Source organism: Adiantum capillus-veneris, chromosome 4, assembly GCF_014529385.1.
Source record: "Adiantum capillus-veneris isolate H3 chromosome 4, ASM1452938v2, whole genome shotgun sequence".
In the NCBI taxonomy this organism is placed as follows: Eukaryota; Viridiplantae; Streptophyta; class Polypodiopsida; order Polypodiales; family Pteridaceae; genus Adiantum; species Adiantum capillus-veneris.
The window spans coordinates 136458415-136470629 of NC_140934.1; positions in this window are offsets into that span (position 1 = coordinate 136458415).

Here is a 12215-nt window from a genome sequence, read left to right on the forward strand (position 1 = left end):
GTATAAGTTGGGGTCTGAAGAGCAAGAGATGAATCCTTTAGAGGTGAGAAAAAGATCGAGTTTTGTATACTAGGCTCGCGAAGCTTGTTTGAGACCATATAGTGCCTTATGGAGTTGCGCAACAAGGTCTTCTTTACCTAGAATAACAAACCCTTTTGGTTGTTCCATATAAATTTCGTCTTCCAAGTCACCATTAAGAAAAGAAGTTCGCACATCCATTTGATGAGCTTCTAATCAAATTGAACAGCAAATTCTAATAAAACTCCAACACTTGTAATGCAAACAACTAGTGAAGAGGTCTCTTGATCATCAACACCAGCTACTTGGAAGTAACCTTTTGCAACTAGATGTGCCTTGAACTTGTTGAAAGATACATCTGCTTTTGGTTTTGTCTTATACACCCACTTACACTTAATAGCTGTACGACCAGGAGGTAGCTCAGTTAGTATCCATGTAAATGTAGAGATAAGAGAATCGTACTCTGCTTCCATAGCCTCTTTCCATTGATCCTTTTGTGGTGAAGAGATAGCTTCATCATAAGTAACGGCATCTGCAGAAGTAGAGAAAGCATTATCAACAATACCGTCATCATAAACATGACATGAGCCATGTTTAAAATCAATAGGCAGATCAATAAAAATATCAATATCATCATTGGCAACATTCGGAATGGATGGTTGTGAAGAGGAAATCTTGTCTGTAGGATGAGTTTCATCATCTGAAAGAAATGGAAAAGCCTGAATCAATGATTTAGTATCATCAGAATCATCCATGGACCATGAGCCTCCCATAAGTTATTCATTAAAAGTGGCATCATGATTCACAATTACTTTCTTGGAGGAAGGGTCATAGAATTTGTAGCCTTTGGAAGTGTCAGAATATCCAATAAAAATAACTTTAAGACCAAGAGCATCAAGCTTTATTCGTGTTTGTTTGGGAATATGAATATAAGCAATGCATCCAAAGGTTCGAAAATGAGATACAGAAGAAATGTCACCTGTCCATGATGTGATGGGTATCTTACCAGAGGGTGCAGTAGTAGGAAGATGATTCTGAATAAATAATGTTGTCAAAGTAGCTTCAGCCCAAAAAACACGAGATAAACGAGAATGAATCAGCATACATCTTATAGCATTGAGAATAGTGCGATTCTTTTGTTCAACAACGCCGTTCTCTTGAGGTGAATATGGAATAGTGTGTTCATGATGAATTCCATTGTCAGCACAGTAACTCGCAAACTCTCGAGAAACATATTCTCCTCCATTGTCACTGCGAAGCTTCTTAAGGCGACGACCGGTTTGGAGTTCCGCAGCCTTCTGAAATTGTTTGAAAACACATAAGGCCTCAGATTTTTGTCTAAGTAGAAATACAATCATATACTGTAAGAAAACATCAATGAAAGTAATTAAGTAGCGATATTGTGATCTCGAAGAAGGTAGAGGTCCACATATATCAGTATGAACAACATCCAATATGTCATGAGAATGAGTTGTATTTGAAAGAGGAAAGGGTTTACACTTGTGTTTCCCAAGAGCACAAAATTCACAAATTTCTATATGGGGATGGGCTTTAAGATCCATGCCATGAACAAGATCATGACGCTCAAGTTCAAGGAGTTCTAAGAAATCAACGTGAACAAAACGGTGATGCCATGCTTTGCAATCATGATCACCTGGAGTAGTGACAACATTTGCTACAACATCGTTGAGAGAGAGTTCAAAAAAATTACCGTTTTGAGGAGCAGTGGCTATAGTCTGTCTATCTTTCTCAATTCGGCATTTGGTATGATCAAATCCAACAAACAAACCAAGATCAACAAGTCTAGCAACTGAAAGAAGATTACGTTGAAGATATGGTACATGTAATACTCCTTGCAAAATTCGAGTGGAAGAAGATAAGGTACCAACATATAAGTCTCCAATACCCTTTACTTGACAAGTAGTATCATCAGCAAGATAAACAACGCGTTGAACTGGTAGTGGATGATAGTTATGGAGCCACTTAGACTGACATGTTATATTTCTTCTAGCACCATAATCGACAATAAAAAGTGATCCATCATGTACATGAAGTATTCTATCTGGAGCAACTGAACATAGAATGCAGTCTGTTTGTGGTACAATATTGTTTGATATTCAATAGCATATGCTCTATTACGAGTTGTGTCGAATCGACACTTATAACACATATGAGTGGGATGATTAGATCGTCCATAATATTCACAACAACAAGAAGAAGAGTCTCTAGATAAACCTGGTTGTTTCGTGGTAATATTTTGTTCTTCATCATATTGACGTGCCCAACAATCATCTTCACTATGGCCATTTCTGTTGCAGTAATAACATTGCATATTGGGAAATTTGAGACGAGAGAAAACATTACCACGATGGCCACCTCTGTGGTTTCCTCGTTGAAATGGATGCATTCGAGCATAAAAAGCACGTTCGCTCTGTTGTGACTCAGTCTCCCTTGTGAAATCATAGCTGTATCATGACCAACATTACAACGTTCTTGAAGTTGAGAGTATTCAATTAAAGACATGCAGGCTTGGTCAAAATTCAGACCATCTTTATTGGAGAGAATAGTAACAATGTTATCATAAGAGGAGTCCTTCATCATAACAAGAATAAGTGTAATCAGTTGTTTTCGTGGAACAGGATCATTGGCAGCAACAAGTTGATTAATAATAGCTTTGGAAGATTCAATGTCTTGTCATGGAAATACCAACTTCATATTGTAACTTGTGAAGTAACCCTCTCAAATAAAGTATTGTCATGGAAGATTCAATATGTCTTGTCATGAAAATACTAACTTCATATTGTAACTTGTTAAGTAACCCTCTCAAATAAAGTATTTCTGTAATAGATTTCTTCTAAAAGTTTGCAATAAGGTACTTCCATACGTCGTGGGAAGTAGGCAATTCATACATGTCAAGCAAAAGGTAATCAGTAAGAGCAGAAAGCATATACCAACGAGCTACTTTATCACCTCGTTGCCAATCCGTATAGGCAACATTCCAATCTTCAAATATAGGTCCTTCAGTGATAAGCACTTTATCATGATCCATATCAACAGGCTACGGCGGACAAACACGATTTCCAAGAACAACATCAGAGAGTTCATTGCATTCAAAAATTAACAACATCTTTGCTTTCTAGCCTTGAAATCCTTGGCCTTGGAAAGGAGGAACAAAAGGCTGGCCAAACGGAAAGCCATTGACGAGAATAGTCATAGCCATATCTTGTTGTGAGAATACGTATAAGATAAGATCACAAAATCTGCACATAATATATTGTGAAGTCCACAGTTGAAAATGAGAGAAATATGAGGACTGCGTTTTGTCAATGATAAACGCAAGAAGGATGCTCAATGAACGTCCAAAGATGTGAGAGACGTCACCCAAAAAAGCAGGAAAAAGGAGACGTTAATAATAAAAGAGTCCTCAAAATAGAGTGGCGTGAGACGCAAGATTGATGGCCACAATATGAATAGCAAAAATCTAAATTTTCTCGAAAAAATCGACGCCAAAATTAGAAAAATCATCGTGGACGCTTCACGAAGACGCATGAGGACAAAAGATGCATCAAGCTTAATTGTAGTAAAAATAGCATAACTTTCTGCCGCGAACTCTGATTGACACAAACCTAGAACGCAAATAGAAGAGCTCAGGAGATGAACAAGTTTTGGATGAAAAGTGCCATGTACGCTGTGCTCCATCGTGCTTTTCCCGTTTCTCCAAATTTTGAACAGAAGACCCCCAAAAATTGAGATGAAGTTCAGGGTGTTATCAACAAAAAAACGTTTTCAACGATTTATTAGATTGATTAGCAATAAACACCACACAAAACACTAATCATATTCTTATTAGCACAAAACAACCACAGTCAACAAGAATCAACGCTCAAAAATAATCCAAGGGGTACTTAACCATCATTAGATTATTGGGTATCCCTATGGGGTTCAAATTTACTCTAGTTCAGAGGTGGAATTGGGTCAAAGGAAGATTCGCTTCCAAACTTGACAGGTGGATGGGTTTTCAGGCTTGTCTAGTAGGAAGGGGGATGGTGGTCAAACATTTCCTCTCAGCCTATGTCTTGTTTTTTTTGTCATGCTGGAGACCCCCTGAGTCACACTTGGAAAAATATCAAGAGTATGTAGAAACTTCTTGTGGTTTGAGGATCCTTACAAAAGAGGATTGGCCAAAGTAAAATGGAAAGGATGTTGTTTGCCCAAGGAAATAGGGAGCTTAGAGCTCACTGACATTAGCTCTTGGGCAGACAAACTATTAGTCAAGCTCATTCTTAGGGCTATTGAGAATCCAGAACAAGAACATGCTACACTTTTATTTCAACTGAAAGGTCATAAAGGTTGGCAATATATGCCTTGGATCATGATTATTTTCAGCCCATTCCCTACTCTCCTACAGAATTTAGAGTTATTGAAGACATTATAGGGAGCTTGGAGCAGATGCAAACAGATCTTGTAAGTATTGAAATTGCACAAGCGTGGAAAATAAAATTTCACGGTAGCATACATACCTATAAAGTACTCGCATCGATTTTCCTAATAATGTTTGCCTTACATACCGCAGGCCTTGCCTATACCGCTATGGAACATGCCTTGCCGGCCATGCCAGAACACTGTGACAATTGTCCTTGACAAACATCCATTGGAACAAACTCCCCTTCCACCATGAGTCATGGCCTTGACGCTTGGTTTTACTAATGGAAAAGTTTCCGCAAATAAACTCAAAAACAAGATAGCTTTAAATAAATCTGCGTATCGGCGACCTTTTTGACCCACTGAGGTTAGTAACAAACTTTAAATAAATCTGCATATTGGGGACCTTGTTGACCCGCTGAGGATACCGTTCTATTTACCGAAAGTCGAGACAGAGCTACCTCGTCTATGTGGGACTGTGTCGAGTAGGGTATCATATTCAAAGCATAAAAAGATCGGCAATGATTTCACAGACAAGTCATACCTGTGTTGGCCCACATCCATTGCCAATGATCATCGAACCATGTTGATGCCCCTTTGCATGCCGAATTTTCCAAGGTGTGTTGACCATTTTTGTTGTCGAATGAATTGTACAGCCTTTGGATGCATGATGGCATGTTGCAGCTTCCCCATGCGGCTCTCCTACTGCAAATCGTTGTTTTGCTATAGCCATGCAGCTTTGCATGGCAATTTATGGCCACATGGTAGTGTGATGAGACCCTTGGGTGGTCCATTGGCACCTAGGGTGCCCAATAGTGTGAGAAACAAAAATAAATAACTAAAAATTTTCTCGAAGCTCCTGGCTATGGAGTGCACCGTTGTCTGCGCAAGGTGACATCTTGAGAGGATGGGTGGTGTGGTGTTTGTTGGGATATGCTGCTTTGACAAATTCCACTTCTTGTCCCAAGGCGAATTCGGCACGCTCAACACCGCTTGGTTTTTTGCAGGTTAAAGCCACCCGCCTCCCTCATCCAAGGGTTGCTGCACACATCGCCCGGCTTTGAACCCTTGCCGACATGCTTGGTCATGCAAACTTGAGCCCACCATGGAAGGGGCTTCTCCTGCATCCCTATTCTCTTCCTCTTTCCAAGGGACCTTGCCCACGCCATGGCAGCCTAGCTCGAAATAGATCGAGATCGAGATAGAGAGAGAGAGAGAGAGAGAGAGAGAGAGAGAGAGAGAGAGAGAGAGAGAGAGAGAGAGAGAGAGAGAGAGAGAGAGAGAGAGAGAGAGAGAGAGAGAGAGAGAGAAATGTTATATTAACGTCTACAAAAGGCCAGAATGACCTATGAGACCAAACTGATACAAAAGTGGTGAATCTGTTACATTGTCTGGGTACCTTAGTACCAAAGTACTAAGTGTGAAAGTGTGAAAATAAATGTTAAAAACTAAATACAAAGTATTAAATAAACTTCTTAGGAGCATTTTGGGTGTCTGGCTAGAATTCTTCTAATCCTTTGTTGTAGTCTCCTCCGGTGAAGTGTGCTTCTACATCTCGGTCGTGGTCGTCTCGATTTCCTAAGCTCAATGAGGGTGACTTTGGTATGAATGTGGGTACTCCTTTGTGCTGGCTGCTGGCCTCTTGCTTCTCCTTCCACTTCTGCTACTCTCGATCCGAAGAAATCTGTGATCTACCTATGAGGCTGTAGTGCTCTTTGTGTTCTCATTAGATTATCCCTGTGCCGATGTAGTTCCAGTAGGTACAAGCCTAAGCATCTTTGATCTTGGTATTGCATGACTCTATCTAGAGGTCCAAAGCCTTCTTTAAATAGGCAATGGAAACGCCCACGTATCTCATAGTATACGGTGCAATGGCATATGTAGTGTAATTCTGTCTTCGGCTCCATTACGCATAACTTGCAAATTTTGCTCTCAGGTGGGATTCCCCTAAATCTGCCAAATTCAATTTCCAGCTGGTGTGAGGATGTACGAATCTGACCAATAGCACATCTCAAACCATGAGATAGGTGGGTATCCATATAGCTCGGGCGAATCACAAATCCATCTTAAGATAGCTGTAGGAAGTTTTCTTTGTAGTCGGCCATCTTCGTGCCCAATTCTTGTGTAGGGTCTACCCATGTCCTCTTAGTATCCAACTGTATAAGATCCTGATGGATGATTTTATTAATCTCCGTTCATGTAATTGCCAGTGATGGAGCCGCAAGAGATTATTGGAAGGGGGTAATCTTTCCATAATGAACCCGTGTCTCTGAAACCACGAGGACAGTTGCGCATACCAGCATGATGTATCCCCTTGCCTTGCTAATTGTCGAGAGAGACAAAGAGAGAGAGAGAGAGAGAGAGAGAGAGAGAGAGAGAGAGAGAGACCTTGAGAGAGAGACAGAGATGCACAAAGCTATGCAAGTCACATATTTCCCCCTTCCTCCATAGCCTCTCCTCCCTCAAGCTCTGATACCAGTGAAAGGTCGAGGGGAGACTGAATGCCAGATCCTCCTCCAAGCCAACCATTTTTTAAGATGGTGCATGGCCCTTTGCACCCGTAAATGGATCCCATGTCCACACCTTAAGTCCGGACCTTGGCGTAGGTCCCTGACCTCCCCTAGGTCGGGCCGTGCCCTCTAGCCCTTGGCCTGACATATAGAAGACCAAAAATCATAAAAATTTCCATCTCCCTTTTGGGGGGGAAAGTGCATCCTTTAAACCTCTTATACATCTCTTACACACCCACCATTCTTGCACACATGGCATACACCTATTTGTCAAAATGTTAATCACCTCCATAAGAACATGGCAAATAAATAGGCCCTTATACACCTCACCCTCTTCCTAATGGTGGGGCAAAGGGACATTTTGTCAAAGAGTGCCCGATGAAAAACCCTAAACATGAGAAAACACCATATTAGTGAATTTGGGAATTTCCCAACTCCCACTTTCAAAATGATCTTAAAATTTGACAAGATGGCCAAATCTTAGCCAAAGTCATGGTGTGAAAGATCTTTTTGAGTACTACCTTGTGGAAGAATTTGGCCTTAAAAAATAGTTTGAGATTTGTTCATATGGCCAAATCTTTAAGACATTGGTGATTCCCAAATTGGCTCTGAAGTTTCAAACTCTCCAATATTATATTAGAAGGTCCCCACAAGTAAACTTAGAGAAAGGGACTAGTGCAAAAACTAATATCAATTGTAACTCTCAGCCCACCCCCCCAGCTAGGCAGACAAACAAAGGGAAATATGAGAAGAAAAGTGATTCCAAACTTAAGGGTAAACAAATGAATAGGTTTTCCCTCCTAGCAACCCTGTCTGAATGGGAGGAGTCATAAGTGGCCGATTCTACTTTCCCTGACTCAGACGATGAGGAGGACACCACAATGAGGCTGGATAGGCAAGTCAAGGAAGCTGACTACAAGATGGAATTGGATCTAAATAAATCTGATAAAGCTGACAAAAGCAACAAGGAAAATGTGGCCCCATACCCCTTTATGAAGAATACATGGCTTGCTCCTATGTACTGCCATAAGGACAACAAGAGAGCCCATAACTCGGTATCTCAAAGTCCTCTAAGGCAGGTTAGAACAAGAGTAGGAGAGATAGGAAGTTTAATAAATGAGGCTCCTATTGTGGAATGTCAAGGGGATCTAAGACCCCCACAAAGCTCAAAAATCAAAAATTGGGTTTGGACTACCCGGTCAATGTCATTGGCCTACATGAGATTAAAATTACAGAAGAGGAGCTTCAGCCGAGATTGAAGACAATCTCACAAGCTCTTTGCTGGCATCACTCCAACCATAGTAGAGTTGGCACCATTGGTTAGCCATGTGTATAGAAGAACCAGTGCTTTGCACACTTGTTTCAATTTATGCTTCATGTTCTACTATGGATGGAACCAAACTTTTTTAAAGTCTCACCAAAGTAGAAGGACAAGTACTACTCTTTCGGGATATGAATATGGTTGAAACTTTAGAGGACATGTATAAAAGAAAGGGTACTACTATCTCGGGAACCGAAGAAACCAGTTGGGACTTGTTGAAAAACAAAATGGATGTCTGGCATGTAGGTGCTACAGGAGAGTTCACCTGGCAAAATTATTCTCAGGGAGGAAATGCCTGAAAAAACAGACTTGACAGATGCTATCTGTGAATTCAACTGGCTAATAAAATTAATAGGGAATCTAAATCCAAGCCTAGGTAAACCTCTTGTGCCGTAGATCACTACCCATTGCGCGTGCATACAGCTGCCCCAGGCAGTTGTGCCTAACTTGCCTACAACTAACAGGGCTTATTAACACTAATTACCCAAGCTCATAAGCACACTAGGATTAGTAACCATTAGTTCTATAGAGGCTCAACTCTGCTCAAAATTTAGAAGGTCCAAGACCACATTAAAGCCATATGGGTGCAAACCTCTTCCAAGGGAGTCACCCTTGCCAAAGTTTGGTATGAAGCAATCAGGTTGACACAAAAATCTCTGATTAGATTCAGGAAACAAGTAGCTTAAAGGAGAGCCAACATAGACCGAATTTACTCAAGGCTGGTGGAACTCGAAGCCAAGAGCAAGGAAAAAACAAATCAGATCTTAAGAGGATCTTACGATGCATCACTCATCTATCCTTTTTAGAGAATGGTGGGCAGGTAGAATAGACAAGCCCTAAAAAGAGATGTTCAAAAAGCTAAGAAGAAACGGCAAGGGGAAGTGCTTCCTATGCTATCTTCCCCCCAAGGAGTAGCGGGCACTCAGAACGAAAACCTAGAGGTAGCAAGGAAACATTTTGAGGAGCTCTTTAGCCCTCCAGAGAGCCTTCACCAAGAGAAAATCAGAGCACACAATAGCATGTGGAAATGTAGGAAAAGGGTTATCCCTCTTCGAAAAACTAGAAGTGAACCTGTCAATAGAGGAAATTAGGAGAACTATTGAATCTCTCAAACCGAATAAAACTCCAAGGATAGATGGGTTTCTTGTTGAATTTTATAAGAAATTCAATTCCACATTAGCTCCTATTTTGCTACTGATTTGGGACGAATCATTCCATCACAAGGCTCTCTCGAGTCCTATTAATATAGAAAACAATTTTTTTTCCAAAGCTATTGCTTTGAGAATCACTCCTACCCTCATGAACTCGCTGTCTTCATAGCAAAAGGGTTTCGTTAAGGGGAGAAGAATTCTCGAAGCTGTGATTTCCATGTGGGAAGGCATTGAATATCCATTGGCAAAATTGATTTTGATAAAGAATATGATACGCTTGAGTAGTCTTTCCTCACTGAAAGCTTACTTATGAGGGGTTTCAGCCCACGCTGGTTTCTTTCATCCAAACTCTTCTTAAGAATGCAAAAACACACGTGTTGCTATAAACTGCTAGATGTCCAAAGCTTTTTTATTAGCAAGGTCGGTTAGGCAAGGATGCCCTTGTCACCCTTACGTTTTGCTATAGTAGTTGATGCCTTGAATTGGCTTATTTTAGATAGAATACAGAACGGGTCCATTAGGGGAATAACTTTGCCTAATGGTAATCAGAAATGTCTCTCTCAGTTTGCCGATGACACTAATGGTCTGCTCACCACAATGATAAAAAATCCCTGAAATAGTTTTGTGACTATCTCATCTTCTTTTGCTCAGCCTCTGGCTCAAGAATCAATCATGAAAAGACTGGCATTAAAGCAGTCAGGATACCTCTTCCTAACTGGATCCTAGATCATGGTTGTTCAATAATCCAAGGGGGAACCATCTTGAGATTATTGGGTATCACCTTTTATGCCTTTGTCCCATGAAGACAAAGGGTGGCAAATACGACGAAGGTGTTCATAAACAAAGGCATCAAGCCTTTTATGATCGATCAATCAATGACGGGATGTCCATCGTTACTAAATTTGTTTTGATCTCTTGAGCAACATCTCCATCCCTTATGGTTTTCCCAGCTAGCTGTCTGTCAGGTGGATATGGATACTGTTGGGCGAGAGGTGAGGTATGGTAGAGTTGGGAACTTTCTAAAACATTCATGACATTTTCTCACAAAAAATACAGTTTTACAAACTTTTCAGTTGCCTGACAATATGGAAAATTGAGAATTGTGGTTAACTTCATTCCTTTTTAAGAATGTCCATGCCGAGTTTTGCACTAGCTGGTGGCTACAACGTTGAGTTTTTTAAAACTTCATTCAAGTTTCTATTTGAAGTCTATTTTATCTCATGCGATGTGTACCACAACATTATGATAAGGATAAGGTGCCCATTGGGTGGGACACGGCTCCTAAACTATAGTGTGCTATGTTTAGGGTCTCCGAAAAATAGGTCAGGGCACCTGTAATAAGAGGACGTGCTCGGATTAAGAGGAGAAAATTATAGTCCCTTATTATAGTCAGTAGAGTGGTATTAGAGCTTTAGTAACACTTCTTGTGGGTGTTGGAAGGGCTATCATTGCTATTTTTAGCACTGCTGCCATCTTTTTGGCAAAAAACATGCAAAGGCAAGAAAACTTGGAAGGGCAGAAGGGCAACGGTGACCTTCACTTTTTGTTGTGCAAATGACCATGAAAAGGAGTCCCATTTTATGTTTGTTGATAACTTTCACTTGTGTAGCGATGTCGCCGAGGACCAATAGAGGGTGACTTGAATGTTTCTTTATCTTGCACGTTGTTGTCATCGTCGAGGACTTTGTGTTTCGTATTTTGAGAGGTTTTTCCAATTGGAGTACCCAATTTTGGGCCTCCTCTGCGGTGTCAAGCTTCAGATATCGGCTTTGCTTTTCCAAGAGTTCTGATTGTGGGCTAAGAGGTGCTAAAGCTACATGGTAGTCATAGGGTCTTATACATGGACCGCCAATCACATGAAAAGCAGTATGTAAGGTCTCTGACCCCGATCAAAAGGAACACCCTTGTACCATGAAATAATCATAATGGAATAAGTTACTATTTTTAGCAGTTTTCCAGATTCTGTCAGTGCCATGATGTTTAGAATGTTATAAAGCTTCAAAATGTGAATTAAAATAATTTTTGTGAAAATTTTCCAAAAATAGTAAGTTTTTGGTCACCCGACCCGTCCAGTTTTGATCGTCTCGAAAAACTGCACCCGTACTCCAAATTCGAAAAAAATGCATTTTCGGACCCCGGGGGCTGCTAAATATGGCAGGTACTCGGGCCAGTACGCCTTAGTTAGAGCTTTCTATATCAATTTTCGGCATCAAATTCCGACTCGTATGACCCGTTTTAGCCTAGAACCAAATTTCCTAAAAATTGTCCGGGGAGGTACCGGGGGCCCGAGACTGTGTGGGAACAGGTCCCAAGCCACTCTAGATAAGCTTTAGCAGTTAGGGGGCGCCCTCTTGCTTTGTGGGAGTCTTGGGAAAGCTTCCAAGCCTGCAACTCAGTCTCAATACCAGTTAACCAAGCCAACTTGACACTTGGTGGGCAGAGAACTGGACTTGCCATGCTTAACTGGAGAAGCTCCCAGATGCATTTAGCAACCCAGATCGATTTTCAGCTTGTAGGAGCCTATTTAAAGACCTGCACACACACACACACACACACACACTTATGATCACACATACACACAGTGCATACACACACACCCACACACATTGGGGAGGTGTTGCCGAATCACACACCTATTGAAGAGGAAGCTAGGAGGGAGGTGCTGCCAAATTTTCATCTCAAGAAGCTCGATTAGATCAGAAAATCGAGAAGATTACAAGCTCTTAATCACGGTAATAACAGTTTAATTAATGCCATCTCTGAATCTTTTTCTCTACCATCTAAATTCCTTGT